This window comes from Rhinopithecus roxellana, chromosome 9 (assembly GCF_007565055.1).
Source record: "Rhinopithecus roxellana isolate Shanxi Qingling chromosome 9, ASM756505v1, whole genome shotgun sequence".
Taxonomy (NCBI): Eukaryota; Metazoa; Chordata; class Mammalia; order Primates; family Cercopithecidae; genus Rhinopithecus; species Rhinopithecus roxellana.
In genome coordinates this window covers 107837530-107858071 of record NC_044557.1, presented here as the reverse complement: position 1 = coordinate 107858071, position 20542 = coordinate 107837530, and the positions used below count along the sequence as shown (strand labels likewise).

The window sequence follows — 20542 nt, the reverse complement described above, 5'->3', positions numbered from 1 at the left end:
AGTGGCGTGATCTCAGCTCACTGCAGCCTCTGCCTCCCGGGCTCAAGCAATTCTCTTGCTTGAGTCTCTTGAGTAGCTGGGACTACAGGCGTGTGCCACCACAGTTGACTAATTTTTGTATTTTTAGGAGAGACGGGGTTTCACCATGTTGGTCAGGCTGGTCTTGAACTCCTGATCTCGTGATCCACCCGCCTCAGCCTCCCAAAGTGCTGGGATTACAGGCATGAGCCACTGTGTCCGGCCAACAATTTAGTCACTCTTAATCCCCAAAATCAGTTCTTCTGGCTGGTTTTATGACACCACGGTGTTTCAAACTTTTTATTTTCTCTTCCAACACAACATGGCTTGTGGGTTCTGCATTTCTCCCTCCCCCACAAATTTCTACCATGCCTAAGACTGAACAGGTGCTTTCCGTTGTTGTTGAGTTTGCAAAAGCAGACCTCCACTGTGGGAACAGCAGCAAGTGTTCTAGCCCCACCCTTGCAGGACATAATACTCACAATTCTCATCCACGATGGGGTAGCATTTAAAGTTTTTTTTTTTTTTTTTTTTTTTTTTTTTTTTTTTTTTTTTTTTTTTGAGATGGAGCCTCACTCTCTCACCCAGGCTGGAGTGCAGTGGTGTGATTTCAGCTCACTGCACCTCTGCCTTTCAGGTTCAAGTGATTCTCCTGCCTCAGCCTCCTGAGTAGCTGGGATTATAGGCACCTGTCACCACACCCAGCTGATTTTTGTATTTTTAGTAAAGATGGAGTTTCACCATGTTGGCCAGGCTGGTCTTGATCAAGGTATTTTTGTTGCTTATACCTCTGTGTAAGTATCAGAGCCTTTGTTGGAAAGAGTGATAGGAGTAGGCATTGAAGAAAGACAAAGGACTTGACTTCACATTTTTGTTTTGTTTGGTTCCCAATAGGGTAGATAGGCAATGAATGCAATTTGCCAATGAACTCTTTGATGAAAGCAGTTAGCCATTGTTTGCTTGGCATGCCCAGAATTTATTCTTTTTTTTTCATAAAAACTCCATATGGAATAATCCAAAGACCAATTAATTTGAAAAGTGTTTTCCACTATAGCGGAAAAAGTATTTGAAGTTAGCCCAGCCGACTTGATCTCTATAATCTGTTCATTGACTTTATTATTTACTCAGTGTGTGACCCAAGGTAAGTCACTTAACCTTTCTGATGCTCCATACCCTCATTCATAAGATGACAACAGCATAATAAAGCTTACACCTGGTATAGAGTTGGTCCTTGATACATATTTGTTCTAGGAATGAATGAATGAATTTCAAGGTTGTTAAGAGTATTAAATGAGATAAATGTGGGTGAAATGCTGTAGACTGGTAACTCATCACTGTTTTTCTTTCTGGTTTAGAAGGCTAAAAGTCAGTAGGTACCACTGAAGGAGATGTTTATGTGACGAGAGGATGTATGTGGGTTGGGGGTGGGGTGGAAGAGACTGCTGCAAGTGGTAAGCTCTGGAGGAAGAAGGCAGGTGGGAAATCACCTCTCATGGCCTTTCGTGGCCTCTCCAGCCAGTGTCCCAGCTCTGGTTGTCACTTCTTGACAGCCCCCAAAAATCCTAGGGTGAAAAGTTGTTTCCATGACAACACTCCATCCCAAGTAAGAGATCCAGGCAGTCACCTTCTCTTCTTCCCTCCCGTTTCAAGCATTAGGTGGGAGAAATCAGCTTTCTGTATTCTCTCTCCCAGGAGGTGGCTGAGTGGCCCAGGAAGGAGAGAGAGGGAATGCAGAGATCCTGAGTAGACGCATTTCTTTGAGCTGCTGACCTCCTGATTCCGTTGCACAGGAGGCACAGCCAGAACATCCATGACTGTAGCTTAGTCCCCAGTCTGGGTCTGATGCAGCCATGGACACACTGTCTTCTCCATCTTACACCCCTATGGCAGCTGCTGTGGGGGGTCCCACATCACTCCCATCTCATCTATTTGGTCTCATCCCAAGTGTCACTTCCTCTAGGAAGTCTTTCTTGACAGCCTCTCCTCCAACAGACAGTAACGGGCTCTGGTCATGAGCATCCATAGCTCCTGATGGCCCCTTTCTATGGTTTGTAAGGACTTTGACTGTACTTTTACAGCTGAAATCCTGGTGTCCAGCACAGTGCCTGGTACCTAGTAAGTTCTTAGGACATGTGTATGGAACAACGAGATGTGTCAATGCATCTACCACTCCTTCCCTGACCCTTCCCATCACAGTCAGGGTCACAGAAGGGACCATGTATCAGGAGTTAATGACAGTCTCCAAATGACCCTTTGACCCACTCACTTGTACAGACTACTTACACTCTTGGTGACCTCACAAGAATATTAGGGGAGTAAAGTGGTACAATGCTTCTAAAACATGAAGCTGTTGGGTAACTATGGCCACAGAAAGAAATTTTTCTTATGGTGTTTCTTTCAATCCAGTTCTTAAGATCAATGAGTAGCTAATATCAATTAATATTTTTTAAGCATTTATAATGGACTAGGCAGTGTGATAAATGCCTTCTGTGCATCATCCTCATTGCATTGTCACAGTGACAATGAGAGGGAAGCACTACAGTACTTTCCCATTTCACAGATGAAGCTCCTGGGGCTTAGAGAGGTTAAATAACTTGCCTTCTCCCACCAGACCTTATATTCACGGAGCTTTCCCCTATCTGGAGGCACAGTGACCCAGGTTGCCTTTTGAGTATCTTCAATGGCTGTACCTCTGTTCAAAGCAAGATTTATTGACGGAGCTAATCAATTAAGCAATCGTTATTTATTGAGTCCCTCGTGAATTATTCAATATTTATTGAGCAGTCTCTGTGTAGCCAGCACTTGTTCAATGAGCCATGGAGGATACAAGTGAGGTGCAGGATTCAGCCTTCATCTTCAGGGAGCTTGAAATCTAGCAGGGAATCGGAGTGGGGAGGTTGACAATATTAAATTACATGAAGAAATAAGTACTCACATTTTACATCAATCAGCACAAATGGCAATATTATATTCAAAGAAAGAGAAGAGACAGAGCCTCTCTAATATTCAATATAGAGTAAGATTCATGAAAACGGTGGGACTTAGTATCCTTCAAAAGCAGGTAGCAGTAGGCTAGGAAAAGGGTGGAGAAGAAGGTATTTCAGGTGTGAAAAAGCAGCATAGGCAAAATCACAGAATGTGCAGGGGATGTTTCAGCACTTAGCACAGAGAGATCCCAGTAAATGGAGGGTGCTAGCTAGAGAGTTGTTCTTACAGAAAACATTAAATACAAGAACCCCGGGCTTGCTTCCTCAGCACCCAGCATGGTGCCTAACACAGAGTAAGCATTCCCTATGTGTTTGTTGAACTGAGCTCATAAAATAATAATAATAATAAAGGAGACAGTCAGTCCCTGACCTGCACCAGGAACTTAGCATCTGGTAGAATGGAAAACATATGTATGTATCTACTTATGGCACAAATCAAAAGTGCTAAGTGCTGTTGATACTATGATAAAAAAAAAATTTCCCAGAGTAGGTAATATAATTCCTCCTCTTTGTAAGCATCTAGAAGTGCTGATAAAATTGAAAAAAGTAACCATATTTTTTAATGCATGCGCTGAATTGACAAGAGAAAAAGCGAAATCCCTAGAAGTAAAAAATGAAGTAAAAACACAAATCTGAGAATTGGAAGGAGGACACTTTGGTCAATTTGGATGAATGTAAGTACAATGATGCTCCCTCCCTGAAAAAGTTCACTTGCCAGCAGAGGCAGCCCATTCTCCTCCACCCCAAACACCAGCTTATCCTTGCTTAAAGACCAGCTAAAGACCTCACCTACAGCAGTTGTGAAGCTATACTAAAGTCTTGGGCTTTTGCCAATCCCCAGTGATTGGAACCTCTATTTCTGTAGTTGTACAGAGGCAAGAGACAAAATCTGGATCCATGCAAGGGGCTGGGGGAGTTGAGTTAGAGACCTCCACACAGAGCCAAGACATTGAGTGATCTCACCCTCAGTGTAAGATGGGCCACACCCATGCTGTGTGGGGTGGCCTCTGATCTCCACCAGGCTTTGCTCCAATTGGTAGACTATAGTAATATCTGTGATCTTCGGGGATTAGGGATTAGTGTCAGGTCTCAGCGAATATTTAGTAATCTACCTCACCAAAGACTGGTTAGTTCCCTTTCTTCCAGGCATATGAATCATGATAAATGGCTATAGGTCTCTGTGGGTGAAGTTTAGGAAAACAAATACGCAGCATAAACTCACATCGGGGATGTAGAGTCCTTCCTTAGAGTCACCTAGTCTCTCCTTTAATCAAGAGCCTCTGGGTTGGTGAACTGCCTCAGTTCTTAGAATTAGGTGAAGGGCCACAACTTTTGGTGCCAAGATTTGGGTCATCAGTCTTGGAACTTTTTCAATTATTTATGTCAAGTAAAACATCACTTTCAGCCCTAGAGACTGAGTTAGTAACAAACTAATTTCATTACTAAGCATTCCACAAATCAATTAGGTTCTACCAAAGACTCCTTTGAAGTCTACCCGTTATGAGTCTACCCATTATGATTACCATAAGTCAAACTTAGAGATGTTAAATACCTTGCCCTCTCCCACCAAAGAAGGTTATTTAACATAACTTGCCCTCTCCCACCTTCTTTGGTGAGAGAGGGCAAGTTATTTAATGTCTCTGAGCCCCAAGAGCTTCATCTGTAAAATGGGAAAATACTGTAGCACTTCCCTCTCATTGTCACTGTGACAATGCAATGAGGATGTACAGAAAGCATTTTTTACAATGCCTAGTGTATTATAAATGCTTAATAAATGTTCATTGATATTAGCTGCTTTTTAGGCCCTATTGCATTTTTTTTTTCAGCAAAGGTGCCCATTGTGGTTTTGTTGGTTAAGGGCTGCCCCTTGGCTTCTACCACTGCTGGGTACTACCATCTCCACCAAAATTACAGAACCATCTACCATGACCCATCCTTCCTACAGAGAACAGGCCCTATAGAGCTCTTCAAGGAGGCTGGCTTCTCCTTCACCAATCTATTTCCCAGTTTGTTTTGTTTTGTTTTGTTTTATTGTTGGTATTTGGTTTTTATTTATTTGTTTGCTTTTTGGTGAAGAAAGTGTCCTCTGAGCCCTCCAGGGAGATATTAGAGTGAGGATAAGTGGGTCTCACATACGACACATCACTCCAGTTTGCCCATGTCTTTGCAGAGGTTGGATTTCTTCCTCTGTATTATATCAAAGAAATGTGGCTTCATCATTCACTGTAGTTTGCTGATTTCAAGTTGCAATCAACCTTCCAAGCACACTGTTAGGGCACTTCTCAGCTGTTCTAACTAACACACCAAATCTATAATCTTCATTAAGTGCACTCATATCAATACATTTGACCCGATTCTACACAGTGTTTCTTTTTCTCTGATCTGGCACTCCTGAAATCTATTGCCACACATACTCCTCGTTTATTTTTTTATCGTTTGAATTAGCTCGACCTTGCAATTCATTCACTATGTAAAATAACCATTTCCCTGAGCCCTGTAGGCAATTGGGAGTGGTGAAGGTGGGTCTTAAAAGACATCAGGCCACCTATGCAAGGTTACTGCTTCAGTTGGGGTTTTTAGCTGACCTTTAAGCAAGGATAGGCTGATGTTTTTGGTAGAGAAAGATGGGCTGCTTCTGCTGGTAAGTGGAATTTTTTAAGGAGGGAGCATCTTGGCTTAAGTTCATCCAAATTTACCAAAATATCCACCTGCCAATGCTCACATCCCTTTCTTCCTTAATCAGTGCCCTCACTTTTACATAAGAAATTTAGGAGAGTCATAAATTCAATTTGTGTTGTAATTCTCAAGCTACAAGATCAAATTTTGCAATGAATTTTTAGGTACCTTGGTTAATAGCTATGGTCGATGAGATAATATTTTAGTGCAATTATAGAAACATCTGGTTTCCTGACGTTACCTTGAATGAGAGTTTAAAGGACTGAGCTTGTCATTTTCTTTCTCTAAGTCATATGTATTCAGCCCACCCTACCATCCTTGATGTTCTCATTTATTATCAAAGTCTATTAAGTAACCAACAAGCTGGGTCTTCATAGCCTTGCCTTAAATAGTAATTCATTTCAAGAATTATAGGTGTTCATCAAGAGACCATAAAGAAATTCAAAAAACAAGCCAAAACTGTGAGAAGATGTTTGCTACATAAACAGAAAGGGTTAGTATTCAGAATATATAAAGAACTTTTATGAATCAATAAGAAATCAGGACAAAGATATCACGAGGCATTTAACATAACAACACTGATTCACAATAGTTATTAGAGGAATGGAAATGACAACCATCTACTATTTAGTGCCATCAAAATCAGACACAGAATTTCCTGAGTCTGACAATATCAAATATCAGCAAGGCAATGGAATTTCCATACACTAGAGATGACAGTGTAAATTAGTCCAAGTACTTGGAAAATAATGTGGTTTTCTGACAAAGCATAAAATGCAAATACTCTACCAGCCAGCAAATCCACTTCAGGAGAAACTCTTGCACATCTGCAAGGATGATTATAACAGAAATATTTATAATAGTAAATATTTTGAGGGAAAATCTACCAACAAAAGAAGGTATAAATACAGTGTGGCAATGTATAGTAAGTGCAAAAGAATTAACCAGAACTCCCTCTATTAACATAGGTGACCATTACAATATACTTGGGATGGAAAAAGATTGCAAAATGTGATTCAATGTATAAGACATTCATAGATAGGAAAATCCAACAATATATACTTTTAAAATAAATACCTGTGGTGCTCATGATGAGCTTGGAGCATCGTGGACTATTTGCCTCACCTAGGCACTTGCACTCACGTGGCATTTGCACCCACATGAACTTAAATAAACCTCCATTGTGTTGGTAACGACACCGACAGCATAAATGCTCTGATCCCTATTTTTGCAAATGAGAGACATTAATCCTTCACCCAACAGTGTGCAGCAGGTGGTAGTGAGAACTAAAACCCAGATGGTCTGGGTCCAAGGTCACAGTCTTTTCCCACCTGACCACAGCCAACACGTGTGGCCATCTGGTAACCCACATCTCACTCATCTCTCCTCTTCTGACCGGTAATGTCTCTATGTCTGACTTTTATGCTGTCTTTTAGTCAGCTCCTCACGCTGTCTCTTGTCTCCAAGCCCAGATCTTAAGGGGAATCTTGGGGGTGGGACTGTGCCTTAAGTAATTGCTATATTTATTGTGGTGTTTAGTACTGGTTTAGACACCAAAGAAGTTCTTATCAATCAATTAATCAATTCATTGAAGGTGAGTTAGAAAAGTGGCTCATAGAAAATCCTCCCGGACTAGAAACAATTGGGCAGGACATGAAATTTCAGAACGAAGTTGGTCAGGGGCTGGCGGCAAGCATATGTGGTGAAGGCAGCTGAGTTGCTTAGGTGGGAGAGCACAAAGATCCCGTTGACTACATAATAAAAGCTATGAACCATCTTCCCAAGAGAACACACATCTGCAAACACACAGACACAAAATTCTATACACATGTGAACCTCAGGATAAGGATCTTGGGATATAGCACTGGCCTGGAATTAGAGTCAAAGTGTCCAGTGATGTCAATCTGCTTTAGGGACCAAACCCATCCTAATGAGAGTGTCTTACCAGTGGCATTCGGGGAGAATTCTGCCTGAAACTCATCTCTGAAAGTCCTGGGTCTCCTCAGTCTCTGGTTATCTCACTTTCTCTTTGCATTAGCTTTTCAAATTCACCTTGATCTCTAATCAGGCCTTCGTGTATTCTCCCCATCTCACCAATTTTGGCCAGCTCTTCTCACTCTGGTTTCCTGCTCACAACTTCTTGGACTTAGTGCCCTAACCTCTGGAACTCCCTGTAGGTGGACACTTGGCCAGGCTCAGCCTGGGATTCCAGGTTCTCAGCTTCCTTCCCTGATTCGAGCCTAGCCCTGCTCCAATAAGACCTCCCTGGGTGTCCCAACATCAGCACTTTCTCAGTCTCTGATCATCTAAGTAATCTCTTTCATCACCCCAAGGCTCAGGTGCCTTGCCTGAGAATGAGGAAAATGACAACTATCTTACAGCATCATTGAGAACACTAAATATGAGCTCTATATGTGTATTGTATGTATGCAAGTGTGGGGCTCTGACAGAAAAAAAGTGTGACACATTTGCTGATCGAAGGCACTATTTTCTGTTTGTAGCTTATGTTGAATAAAAGTACCATAAAATTATTATTATTACCATCATCATCAATAAGGAAAGTGGCTGTGGGGTGCCAGAATTCTTTTCACCATATGGCAATGGATACAGCTTTATTAGAGGAAACGCCAGCTCTGAGCACGCCTTACCTGGGAGCAATGGAGGTGTCAAAGAGAAAGACTAAGGCCCATGATGCATGGCTAGTTCACCTACAGGTGGCCCTTAAGCTGCTCCACACTGCATTTGGCAGGTTTGAGGATTCCAAAGCTTAGAAGGACCCAGTAGCTGGCAGTGCCCAGGGGAGGCCTGCCTTTGAGCCCTCTCTATCAGATCTTAACAAAGGCAGGGGCTGAGCACTGGTCCTGGGTGGCCTATTTTCGGGATAATTGCCATGCTGCTTTTTTGGGCGTCTTGCATCCAAGATATGGGGATGAAGGTCAAAAATGGGGAGCCGTGGGCTGGGTGTGGCAGCTAATGCCTGTAATTCCAGCATTTTGGGAAGCTGAAGGAGGAGAATTGCTTGAGGCCGTGAGTATAAGACTAGTGAGGCCTTGTCTTTACAAAAGACAAATTAGCTAGGCATGATGACTCATTCTTGTAATTCCAGCTACTCAGGAGGTTGAGTGGGAGGACATCTGAGTCCAGGAGTTCATGCCACTGCACTCCAGTCTGGGTGCCCGAATGAGATCCTGTCACTAAAAAACATTTTTTAAAATTGGGCGTCTTATCTCACCTCTATATCCCAGGCTTCCCCACAGATACTCTAGCAGCTTCTAGAGTGCCTTAGCCATCAGCTCGGGGCCCAGCCTGACTCCACTCTGCCATTGCTGGCCTAATCACAGGCCCTCCTCCTGTTTCTCCAAAGGTCTTCCTGTCTCCTGATCACTTGTTCCATAGTCAACCCCTTCCTTGCTGGCTAACTCCTTCTTTACCCTCATCCCCTGCCCGATTACTCCATACATTACTTTCTAGGCAATAATCCTTTAGGTTATTGTTAGTAACAGTTTAATTGTAGCTATCATTGATGAGTTAATATTAGCCATCATTTATAGAGCAAATGCTAGATGCCACGTCATCCACTGAGCATCGTAGATGCATTATCTAAACTTTACAACATTCCTAAGAGTTGGATTCATTATCTTTCTGTTTTTATTTTTTAATTATACTTTAAGTTCTGGGGTACATGTGCAGAATGTGCAGGTTTGTTACATAGGTATACACGTGTCATGGTGGTTTGCTGCACCCATCAACCTGTCCCCCACATTAAGTATTTCTTCTAATGCTATCCCTCCCCTAGCCATCCCCCACCAGGCCCCAGTGTGTGATGTTCCCCTCCCTGTATCCATGTCTTCTCATTGTTCAACTCCCACTTATGAGTGAGACCTTGTCATGTTTGGTTTTCTGTTCTTGTGTTAGTTTGCTGAGAATGATGGTTTCTAGCTTCATCCATGTCCCTGCAAAGGACATGAACTCATTCTTTTTTATGACTGCATAGTTTTCCATGGTGTATATGTGCCACATTTTCTTTATCCAGTCTATCATTGATGGACATTTGGGTTGGTTCCAAGTTTTTGCTATTGTGAATAGTGCCACAATAAACATACACATGCACGTGTCTTTATAGTAGAATAGTTTACAATCCTTTGATCCAGTAATGGGATTGCAGGGTCAAATGGTATTTTGAGGAATTGCCACACTGTCTTCCACAATGGTTGAACTACTTTACACTCCCACCAACAGTGTAAAAGCATTCCTATTTCTCCACATCCTTTCTAGCATCTGTTGTTTCCTGACTTAATATCGCCATTCTAACTGGCAAGAGATGGTATCTCATTGTGGTTTTGATTTGCATTTCTCTAATGACTAGTGATAATGAGCATTTTTTCATATGTTTGTTGGCTGCATAAATGTCTTCTTTTGAAAAGTGTCTGTCCATATCCTTTGCCCACTTTTTGATGGGGTTGTTTTTTTCTTGTAAATTTGTTTAAGTTCTTTGTAGATTTTAGATATTAGCCCTTTGTCAGATGGACAGATTGCAAAACTTTTCTCCCATTCTGTAGGTTGCCTGCTCACTCTGATAGTTTCTTTTGCTGTGCAGAAGTTCTTTAGTTTAGGCCGGGCGCGGTGGCTCAAGCCTGTAATCCCAGCACTTTGGGAGGCCGAGACGGGCGGATCACGAGGTCAGGAGATCGAGACCATCCTGGCTAACACGGTGAAACCCCGTCTCCACTAAAAGAAATACAAAAAGCTAGCCGGGCGAGGTGGCGGGCATCTGTAGTCCCAGCTACTCGGGAGGCTGAGGCAGGAGAATGGCGTAAACCCGGAAGGCGGAGCGTGCAGTGAACTGAGATCCGGCCACTGCACTCCAGCCTGGGTGACAGAGCGAGACTCCATCTCAAAAAAAAAAAAAGAAGTTCTTTAGTTTAATTAGATCCCATTTGTCAATTTTGGCTTTTGTTGCCATTGCTTTTGGTGTTTTAGACTTGAAGTGTTTGCCTATGCCTATGTCCTGAAGGGTGTGGCCTAGGTTTTTTCCTAGGATTTCTATGATTTTAGGTCTTATGTTTAAGTCTTTAATCCATCTTGAGTAGATTTTTGTATAAGGTGTAAGGAATGGGTCCAGTTTCAGTCTTCTTCATATGGCTAGCCAGTTTTGCTACACCATTTATTAAATAGGGAATCTTTTCCCCATTGTTTGTTTTTCTCAGGTTTGTCAAAGATCAAATTGTTGTAGATGTGTGGTGTTATTTCTGAGGCATCTGTCCTGTTCCATTGGTCTATATATCTGTTTTGGTACCAGTACCATGCTGTTTTGGTTACTGTAGCCTTGTAGTATAGTTTGAAGTCGGGTAGCATGATGGCTGCAGCTTTGTTCTTTTTGCTTAGGATTGTCTTGGCTATGCAGGCTCTTTTTTGAGTAGTTTTTTCCAATTCTGTGAATAAAGTCAATGCTAGTGTAAATGAGGACGGTATTGAGTCTATAAATTACCTTTGGCAGTATGGCCATTTTCACGATATTGATTCTTCCTATCCATGAGCATGGAATGTTCTTCCATTTGTTTGTGTCCTCTTTTATTTCATTAAGCAGTGGTTTGTAGTTCTCCTTGAAGAGGTCCTTCACATCCCTTGTAAGTTTGATTCCTAGGTAGTTTATTCTCTTTGTAGCAATTGTGAATGGGAGTTCACTCATGGTTTGGCTGTTTGTCTGTTACTCGTGTATAGGAATACTTGTGATTTCTGCACATTGATTTTGTATCCTGAGACTTTGCTGAAGTTGCTTATCAGCTTAAGGAGATTTTGGCCTGAGACAATGAGGTTTTCTAAATATATAATCATGTCATCTGCAAAGAGATACAATTTGACTTCCTCTCTTCCTATTTGAATACCCTTTATTTCTTTCTCTTGCCTGATTGCCCTGGCCAGAACTTCCAATACTATGTTGAACAGGAGTGGTAAGAGAGGGTATCCTTGTCTTGTGCTGGTTTTCAAAGGGAATGCTTCCAGTGTTTGCCCATTCAGTATGATACTGGCTGTGGGTTTGTCATAAATAGCTCTTACTATTTTGAGATATGTTCCATTGATACCTAGTTTATTGAGAGTTTTTAGCATGAAGGGGTGTTGAATTCTGTTGAAGGCCTTTTCTGCATCTATTGAGATAATCATGTGGTTTTTGTCATGGGTTCTGTTTATGTGATGGATTACATTTGTTGATTTGTGTATGTTGAACCAGCCTTGCATCACAGGTATGAAACCAACTTGATCATGGTGGATAAGCTTTTTGATGTGCTGCTGGATTCCGTTTGCCTGTATTTTATTAAGGATTTTTACATTGATGTTCATCAGGGATATTGGCCTGAAATTTTCTCTTTGTTGCTTCTCTGCCAGGTTTTGGTATCCTGATGATGCTGGCCTCATTTTTCTATTGATTGGAATGTTTCAGAAGGAATGGTACCAGCTCCTCCTTGTACCACTGGTAGAATTCAGCTGTGAATCCATCTGGTCCTGGACTTTTTTTGGTTGGTAGGCTATTACATTACTGCCTCAATTTCAGAACTTGTTATTGATCTATTCAGGGATTTGACTTCTTCCTGGTTTAGTCTTGGGAGGGTATATGTGTCCAGAAATTTATCCATTTCTTCTATATTTTCTAATTCATTTGTGTAGAGGTGTTTATAGTATTTTCTGATGGTAGTATGTATTTCTGGGGGATCAGTCAGCAGTGATATCCCCTATATCATTTTTTATTGCATCTATTTGATTCTTTTCTCATCTTGTTTTTCAGTCTGGCTAGTGGTCTATCAGTTTTGTTGATCTTTTCCAAAAACCAACTCCTGGATTCATTGATTTTTTGGAGGGTTTTTTGTGTCTCTATCTCCTTCAGTTCTGCTCTGATCTTAGTTATTTCTTGCCTGCTGCTAGCTTTTGAATGTATTTGCTCTTGCTTCTCTAGTTCTTTTAATTGTGATGTTTGGGTGTCAATTTTAGATCTTTCCTGCTTTCTCTTGTGGGCATTTAGTGCTATAAATTTCCCTCTACACACTGCTTTAAATGTGTCCTAGAGATTCTGGTATGTTGTATCTTTGTTCTCATTGGTTTCAAAGAACATCTTTATTTCTGCCTTCATTCTGTTATGTACCCAGTAGTCATTCAGGAGCAGGTTGTTCAGTTTCCATGTAGTTGTGTGGTTTTGAGTGAGTTTCTTAATCCTAGTTCTAATTTGATTGCACTGTGGTCTGAGAGACTGTTTGTTGTGATTTCCATTCATTCACATTTGCCGAGGAGTGTTTTACTTCCAATTAAGTGACCAATTTTAGAACAAGTGTGATGTGGTGCTGAGAAGAATATATATTCTGTTGATTTGGGGTGAAGAGTTCTATAGATGTCTATTAGGTCTGCTTGGTCCAGAGCTAAGTTCAAGTCCTGAATATCCTTGTTAATTTTCTGTCTCATTGATCTAATGTTGACAGTGGGGTGTTAAAGTCTCCCACTATTATTGTGTGGGAGTCTAAGTCTCTTTGTAGGTCTCTAAGGACTTGCTTTATGAATATGGGTGCTCCTGTATTGGGTGTTTATATATTTAGGATAGTTTGCTCTTCTTGTTGCATAGATCCCTTTACCATTATGTAATTGCCTTCTTTGTCTCTTTGATCTTTGTTGGTTTAAAGTCTGTTTTATCACAGATTAGGATTGCAACTCCTGCTTTTTTTTTGCTTTCCATTTGCTTGGTAAATGAGCCTATATGTAAATGAGCCTATATGTGTGTCTTTGCGTGTAAGATGGGTCTCCTGAATACAGCACACCGATGGGTCGTGACTCTTTATCCAGTTTGCCAGTCTGTATCTTTTCACTGGGGCATTTAGCCCATTCACATTTAAGGTTAATATTGTTATGTGTAAATTTGATCCTGTCATTATGATACTAGCTGCTTATTTTGTCTGTTAGTTGATGCAGTTTCTTCATAGTGTCAATGGTTTCTACAATTTGGTGTGTTTTTGTAGTGGCTGTTATCAGTTGTTCCTTTCCATGTTTAGTGCTTCCTTCAGGAGCTCTTGTAAGGTAGGCCTGGTGGTGACAAAAATCTCTCAGCATTTGCTTGTCTATAAAGGATTTTATTTCTCCTTCACTTCTGAAGCTTAGTTTGGCTGGATATGAAATTCTGGGTTGAAAATTCTTTTCTTTAAGAATGTTGAATATTGGCTCCCACTGTCTTCTGGCTTGTAGGGTTTCTTCAGAGAGATCCACTGTTAGCCTGACAGGCTTCCCTTTGTGGGTAATCTGACTTTTCTTTCTGGCTGACCTTAACATTTTTTCATTTCAACCTTGGTGAATTTGGTGATTATGTGTCTTGGGGTTGCTTTCCTTGAGGAATATCTTTGTAGTGTTCTGCATATTTCCTGAATTTGAATGTTTGCCTGCCTTGCTAGGTTGGGGACATTCTCCTCAGTGTTTTCCAATTTCGTTCCATTCTCCCTGTCACGTTCAGCTACACCAATAAAATGTAGATTTGGTCTTTTCACATAGTCCCATATTTCTTGGAGGTTTTGTTAGTTCCTTTTTTCTCTAATCTTGTCTTCTTGCTTTATTTCATTAACTTGATCTTCAATCTCTGATATCCTTTCTTCTACTTGATTTGGCTATTGATACTTGTGTATGCTTCATGAAGTCCACGTGTTGTGTTTTTCAGCTCCATCAGGTCATTTATGTTCTTCTCTAAACTGGTTATTCTAGTTAGCAATTTGTCTAATCTTTTTTCAAGGTTCTTAGCTTCCTTGCACTGGGTTAGAACATGCTCCTTTAGCTCAGGGGAGTTTGTTATTACCCACCTTCTGAAGCCTACTTCTGTCAGTTTATCAAACTCATTCTCCATCCAGTTTTGTTCCCTTGCTGCCCAGGAGTTGTGATCCTTTGGCAGAGAAGAGGCATTCTGGTTTCTCCCCATCTTTGTGGATTTATCTACCTTTGGTCTTTGATGTTGGTGACCTTCAGATGGGGTCTTTGAGTGGATGTGCTATTCCTTTCTGTTTGTTAGTTTTCCTTCTAATAATCAGTCCCCTCTGCTGCAGGTCTGCTGGAGTTTCCTGGAGGTCCACTCCAGATTCTGTTTGCCTGGGTATCCCCAGCAGAGGCTGCAGAACAGCAAAGATTGCTGCCTGTTCTTTCCTCTGGAAGCTTCATCCCAGAGGGGCACCTGCCAGATGCCAGCCACAGCTTTCCTGTAGGAGGTGTCTGTCAGCCCCTACCCGGAGGTGGCTCCCTGTCAGGTACCCAACTTGAGGAGGCGTTGTAACCCTTAGCACAGCTCGAATGCTGTGCCGGGAGGTCCACTGCTCTCTTCAGAGCCATCAGGCAGGGAGGTTTAAGTTTGCTGAAGCTGTACCCACAGCTGTCCCTTCCTGCAGGTGTTCTGTCCTCGGGAGATGGGGGTTTTATCTATAAGTTGCCTGGGGCTACTGCCTTTTTTTTCAAAGATGCCCTACCCAGAGAGGAGAAATCTGGCAGTCTGGCCACAGCAGCCTTGCTGAGCTGCAGTGGATTCTGCCCAGTTTGAACTCCCCTCACCCACCCTCCCCGCACGCCCGGTGGCTTTGTTTACACTGTTGGGGTAAAACCGCCTACTCAAGCCTTAGCAATGGCAGATACCCCTCCCTCCACCAAGCTCGACTGTCCCAGGTTGATCTCAGGCTGCTGCTATGCTGGCAGTGAGAATTTCAAGCCAGTGGATCTTAGTTTGCTGGCTCCACAGGGGTAGGACCTGCCTAGCCAGACCATTTGGCTCCCTGGCTTCAGCACCCCCTTCCAGGGGAGTGAATGGTTCTGCCCTCATTTGTCCAGACGCCACTGGGGTATGAACAAAAAACAGCTTTTACAGCTAGTTCCGTGTCTGCCCAGATGGCCTCCCAGTTTTGTGCTTGACATCCAGGGCCCTGGTGGGGTAGGCACCGGAGGGGGTCTCCTCATCTGTCAGTTGCAAACACCATGGGAAAAGTACAGTATCTGGGCTGGAGTACATGGTTCCTGATGCTCAATGCCCCCACCCTGCTTTGGCTCGCCCTCCGTGGGCTGCACCCAGTGTCTAACCAATCCCAATGAGATGAACTGGGGTACCTCAGTTGGAAATGCAGAAATCACCTGCCTTCTGCAGCGATCTCACTGGGAGCTGTTCCTATTTGGCCATCTTGCCTGCTGAGATCTTATCTTCCTTTTATAGATGCATTGTCTGAAGTAAATTGTAGCACCTGCACACCACATCAAGTTGGCTGACTTCAAAGTCTTTACCTCTTACCAATGTTTCTCCACCAGAGAGATGTGCCCTCTTTTAAGGCAACAACATTTTGCATGGATCCCCTTAAATAGTTTTAAGACATCTGAAAACATAAAACTAGTTATTAATTTATTATACTTACCCCCTTAAATAGTCATAGCACCTGAATCTGTCAGGATTGGCGGTAATAACAAAAGTCCCTCTTAGTGGTTGCAAACATTGATTGTTTCTCTGAGTAGAAGGGAGCTCATCTGATCCAGCAGCCACCAATACTGCACCAGTCAAGTCCTGGCAAGAGACAAAGAGGACACCTAAACTGAAGTCTCTGAGGAGCACTTTATCTGTTATTTATTTGTACTATTTACAAGGCAAAGGAGGGGTTAGGGAAAGCAGTAAGTTACAGTTTACTACCAGAGGGCTAGAAATGCTTAGCCGGCCTTACCCTGAAGACACAAGGTGGGGAAGCAGTTACCAGCACCTGGAGAGTGACTGGCAGAGAGGTGCAGCCAACCCAGACTGACCTGGCACCCGGAGCCAAGGGACTTATTCCTACTCTTTGGACCCCATTCACCTCCTGCCCTGCAGTCTCCTGCCAGAACACTCCAGTGGCCAAATCCAACTGGAAGTTAGAATGGAAGGGAGACCATGGACCCAGTTTCTACAGACCTGCTTCCAGAGAAGGCACAGAGGAGTTGGGACACACCTGGAGCAGCACACAGGGAGATACAGGGAGATACTTAGTGCAATCTCAAACGTTGTGAGAGGCAAAGGCGGCGCTGGAGACACTCACACTGCAGCTAAATACTGTGGAGCGTCACTTCGCGCTCATAACTCACTGGCCAGAACTAATCATGTGTCCTGCTCAACAGAAGGGGGCCCCACCATGCCATTTTACCACATGTCCAGAAAGAGAAGAACGGGCTATCTGTGGCAGCCACAAACCCAAAACAAATTTACAGATTAAAACAAAGAAGATGACAGAATCCAAACAATTCAAATTAACAATATAACAACTCAATATTACAGTCAGTATTGCTTTGCTAAAACTCAGTCAACCACCCAGGACATGAGCACATCCAACAGGTCCTCTGAGTTTGGCTTGCCCCTACTTCCACGTGCCTTGTGACAATTCAATTCTCCCACGAACACACCAGCATCCATGAAGTCATTTGGTTTTCACTTGGCAGGAGTGTGCCATTTACATTTCAATTTCCCCTCTGTTCTTTTCTATCTAGACTGCGTCAATTATTGTAGCGCTAATTGTTACAGACATGACCACAATGCCAAGGCAAATGGTGACAATGAAATCAGCGGCTGGTTTTAAGGTAGTTATCTATATGGTCCGGCAAAATGCTTATATCAATTTTTTTGGATTGCCATTGAATCGAAAACAAAGTTTGGCAATTCTCATGGAGAAGCCAGAGATCTCTTAGAAATAGCTTCTACTAGTCCTTTCTTTTTCCTCCTCCTCACCCCAGCACAGGGAAAGCGGAGGTGGTAATACCCTAGTGCACCTGGAAGGTGCAGCTCTTGCTCCTTCCACCCTCATTCCTCTGCTTTCTCACCTTCTCCTCTTTGCAGTGTGTCAATGCTTTCCTTAACTCACGTCCTTACCCATCAGCCCTGACGCCTGGGATACTCTCTTCATTCTCTTCAGCCCCAACTATTTTAAGTAATCCCTGAGTCACACATCTGAACATGTTTCTGCCATATAACGACAAGCTGAGGTTTCCTGAGAACATTTTCTTACTCACTACAACTCTCTGCTGATATCACCCTCTCACATCTACGTGACCAGAGCAGTCCAGGTCTCCAAGCCCTGTATAGTACGTACCTACCTTAGAGACCTCTGGATAGGCCTCAAGTGATCTCCACTTTCTAAAATGGAATGCAACATTTTATGTGTAGGTATTCAAGTACATCTTGTTTGTGGGAGGAGAGGTTGTCCAGAATTTCGTCAGATTCTCAAAGAGGTCTGGGACATAATGAATGCTGATGTTTTCTTCTGTTTCACACTGTTCATTTAAAACTTCATGATACTCATTTCCATTTTGCAGAAAACTTCTCTGTACTTCTGTTAAAACAAAATAATGTATGTAAGATCCTCCATTTATATATGTCAATATATATATTTGAATGCAGACACTATGCCAAACATTGTCTGTGGTCTACCTATAGCCAAGTGTCTCTCGTCTTTCCTGGAAGAGCCTGATTTTGAATGGATATTCATTGTCCAGTGCATCAGATATGTTGGTTTCCTCCTTCTTCCAGTGGTTAATCATGATTTAACTAAGCTATTATTGCACAACAAATTATCACAAACTTAGTAGCCTAAAATAACACATGTGTGATGTCACAATTTCTGTCAGGAGCCTAGCCATGGCTTACCTGGGCCATCACAAGGCTGGACTCAAGAGTCAGCCTGGCTGTGTTCTCCTCTGGGAGCTTGACTGGAGAAGAATCTGCTTCCAAGCTTACTTATTTTCTCGGGGTTGTGGAATATAGGGTGATTGTGGAATATAGGTTTTTTTTTCCTTGCTGGCTGTTGGCTTGAGGCTGCCCACTTAAAGAAAACCTTTCCACCTGGCTTAATTCATCAAGCCAGCAAGCAGAAATCCCAGGGAGACAGAGCCTTATATAAAGTGACATAATGTAATCACAAACGTGATATTCTAACAAAACATACTCAATGATGTTTTCACTCACACACCTTTGCTATCTTCCATTGGTTGGAAAAAGTCTCGTATTCCACTCACATTCAAGGCAGAAGGGATTATACAAGGGCATGGATACCAGAAGGCAGGGAATATTGGGGGCCACCTTAGGGTTTGTGCATAGCATAAACCAGTCTGATGATTTTCATTTTCTTGACAGTGACTCACACATCACCAATGAGAACTAAGAGGATGTCTTACATTTCCTTCCATCCACAGGGCAGGTGCAGAGGATCCAGCATGTTATTCTGAAACCCCAGAAGATGCTGAAGCTGCTAAATAGGAGGAGCCTGGATCCCTGAATGTCTTCATGGAGCAGAACATTCTCCTCACTCCAGTCTACTTGAACCAGAATATGACCTGAGCAAGAAATAAGCCTTAATTGTATTTGACCATTAGAATTTTGGTGATATTTGTTATGGCTGTAAGTCCATGTTGATTAATACAAAGGGATTCTGTAAAGGCTCTTCTCTCTATTGAAAAAGGCTCTTCTCTCTATTGAAAAAAGTTGCCCAAGGAGTGAAGGGAGAGATATTTTCTGTAATTAAGATTGTCATATTCACATAGTATATAGAACAACTACAGCACCTTGCAGTCATATGGGGTTCAACAGAAAGAGGAAACATTTCCTGCTGTTGAATTAACCAAACTGGAGTTGTTATAGTAAAATTTCCTCAATCTTTCAGCCACATTTAGTTCAGTAATCTATTATTTCTGGTTAAAAGCATACCATTTGATACACAATCCAAACCGAATTCTTAATAACCTGTATCCACCATATCTTACCACATCCCGAATCATCTAATACTCAACCACCTAGTTTCTATGATCCACTTACATCAAACATATTCATGTTTGGAAAATTGAGCCAGCGTCTACTGCCTTATCAGCTGATGTATAACAATTTACTTTCTCTGTGCTCTATAATAATGCAAATCTGCTTGGAAAGATAACACATTAAGGGGTTATCAGACCCTAACACCTTGATATAGATGAGTTTATCAGATCCTCTGTTTAACCACTTTCGAATACTTGGCCAGTTCTCTACATTTCATGAAGAGTTAGCATAACCAGTCCAGGAGATATTATATTCAGGATGTGGTCAGTTGTGGAAAAGATAGCTCTGAGGATCTCTTTCCAGGGAAAAGACATGTGGATTGCTCCAAAGATCCTCTTTCTCAGGAAAATGCACATACTACAGAAAGGCTACAGAAAATAAAAGCACTCCCTTATGAACATATTCACAGTCTATTTTGTTGGAATTACAGGCCAATCCTCTTCAGACAGTTGAGTCCAGAGAGGACTGGGAGACTGCCTGACCCCACGAGGTGCTTGACAAAGTCAGATTCCAGGGCCTGTTGGAAGTGACAAACTAAGGCAGAGGTGGCTGGTGGGCTGTTAAAACCAAAGGGGGCGAATGCTCACGGACGAGTTAAGAGGCTCCTAACACTGGGGAGCACATACAGAGGGAGGGGTGTCCTTCTGTTACACAACCTGAATTACTGGAGAAGGGCCTACTGGCGTTCCCCTCAATACAATGCACCTCCACTTCTGAGAGAGGGGAAGGGGGAAAGAGAGATAGATAGAGAAAGAGAGCACTATCTCCCTCCCTTCTCTCTTTCCCTTCCTCTTATCTCTCTGTGGATCTCTTTCAAGTACTCCTAGAAGAATCTGGAGTTAAAATGAGCCTGCATCTGAATTTTACTCCTGGCTCTGCAACCGATAAGCTATGTAATCAAGTCCCTTCCTTGCTTCTTTCTTTCTCACACACACACACACTCTCTCATCAAATGCTTGTGGGTTCTTACTCTGACAAGTCAGGCATTGTGCTAGTTACAGGAGATCATCTGAAAAGAAAATAGCTCCTACTTATAAAATGATGATAG

At 42.3% G+C, this 20542-nt stretch overlaps 1 long non-coding RNA gene across 1 annotated transcript; it reads right to left on the bottom strand.

The window, feature by feature from the left end:
* Window positions 1-2769: 2769 nt before the first annotated feature.
* Window positions 2770-17577, bottom strand: LOC115899733. The gene is made up of 3 exons (XR_004059348.1): window positions 17508-17577; window positions 16085-16230; window positions 2770-2890 (listed from the first exon to the last, which is right to left on the bottom strand). It is a non-coding gene; the product is annotated as an uncharacterized LOC115899733 (long non-coding RNA).
* Between the last annotated feature and the right edge of the window lie 2965 nt (window positions 17578-20542).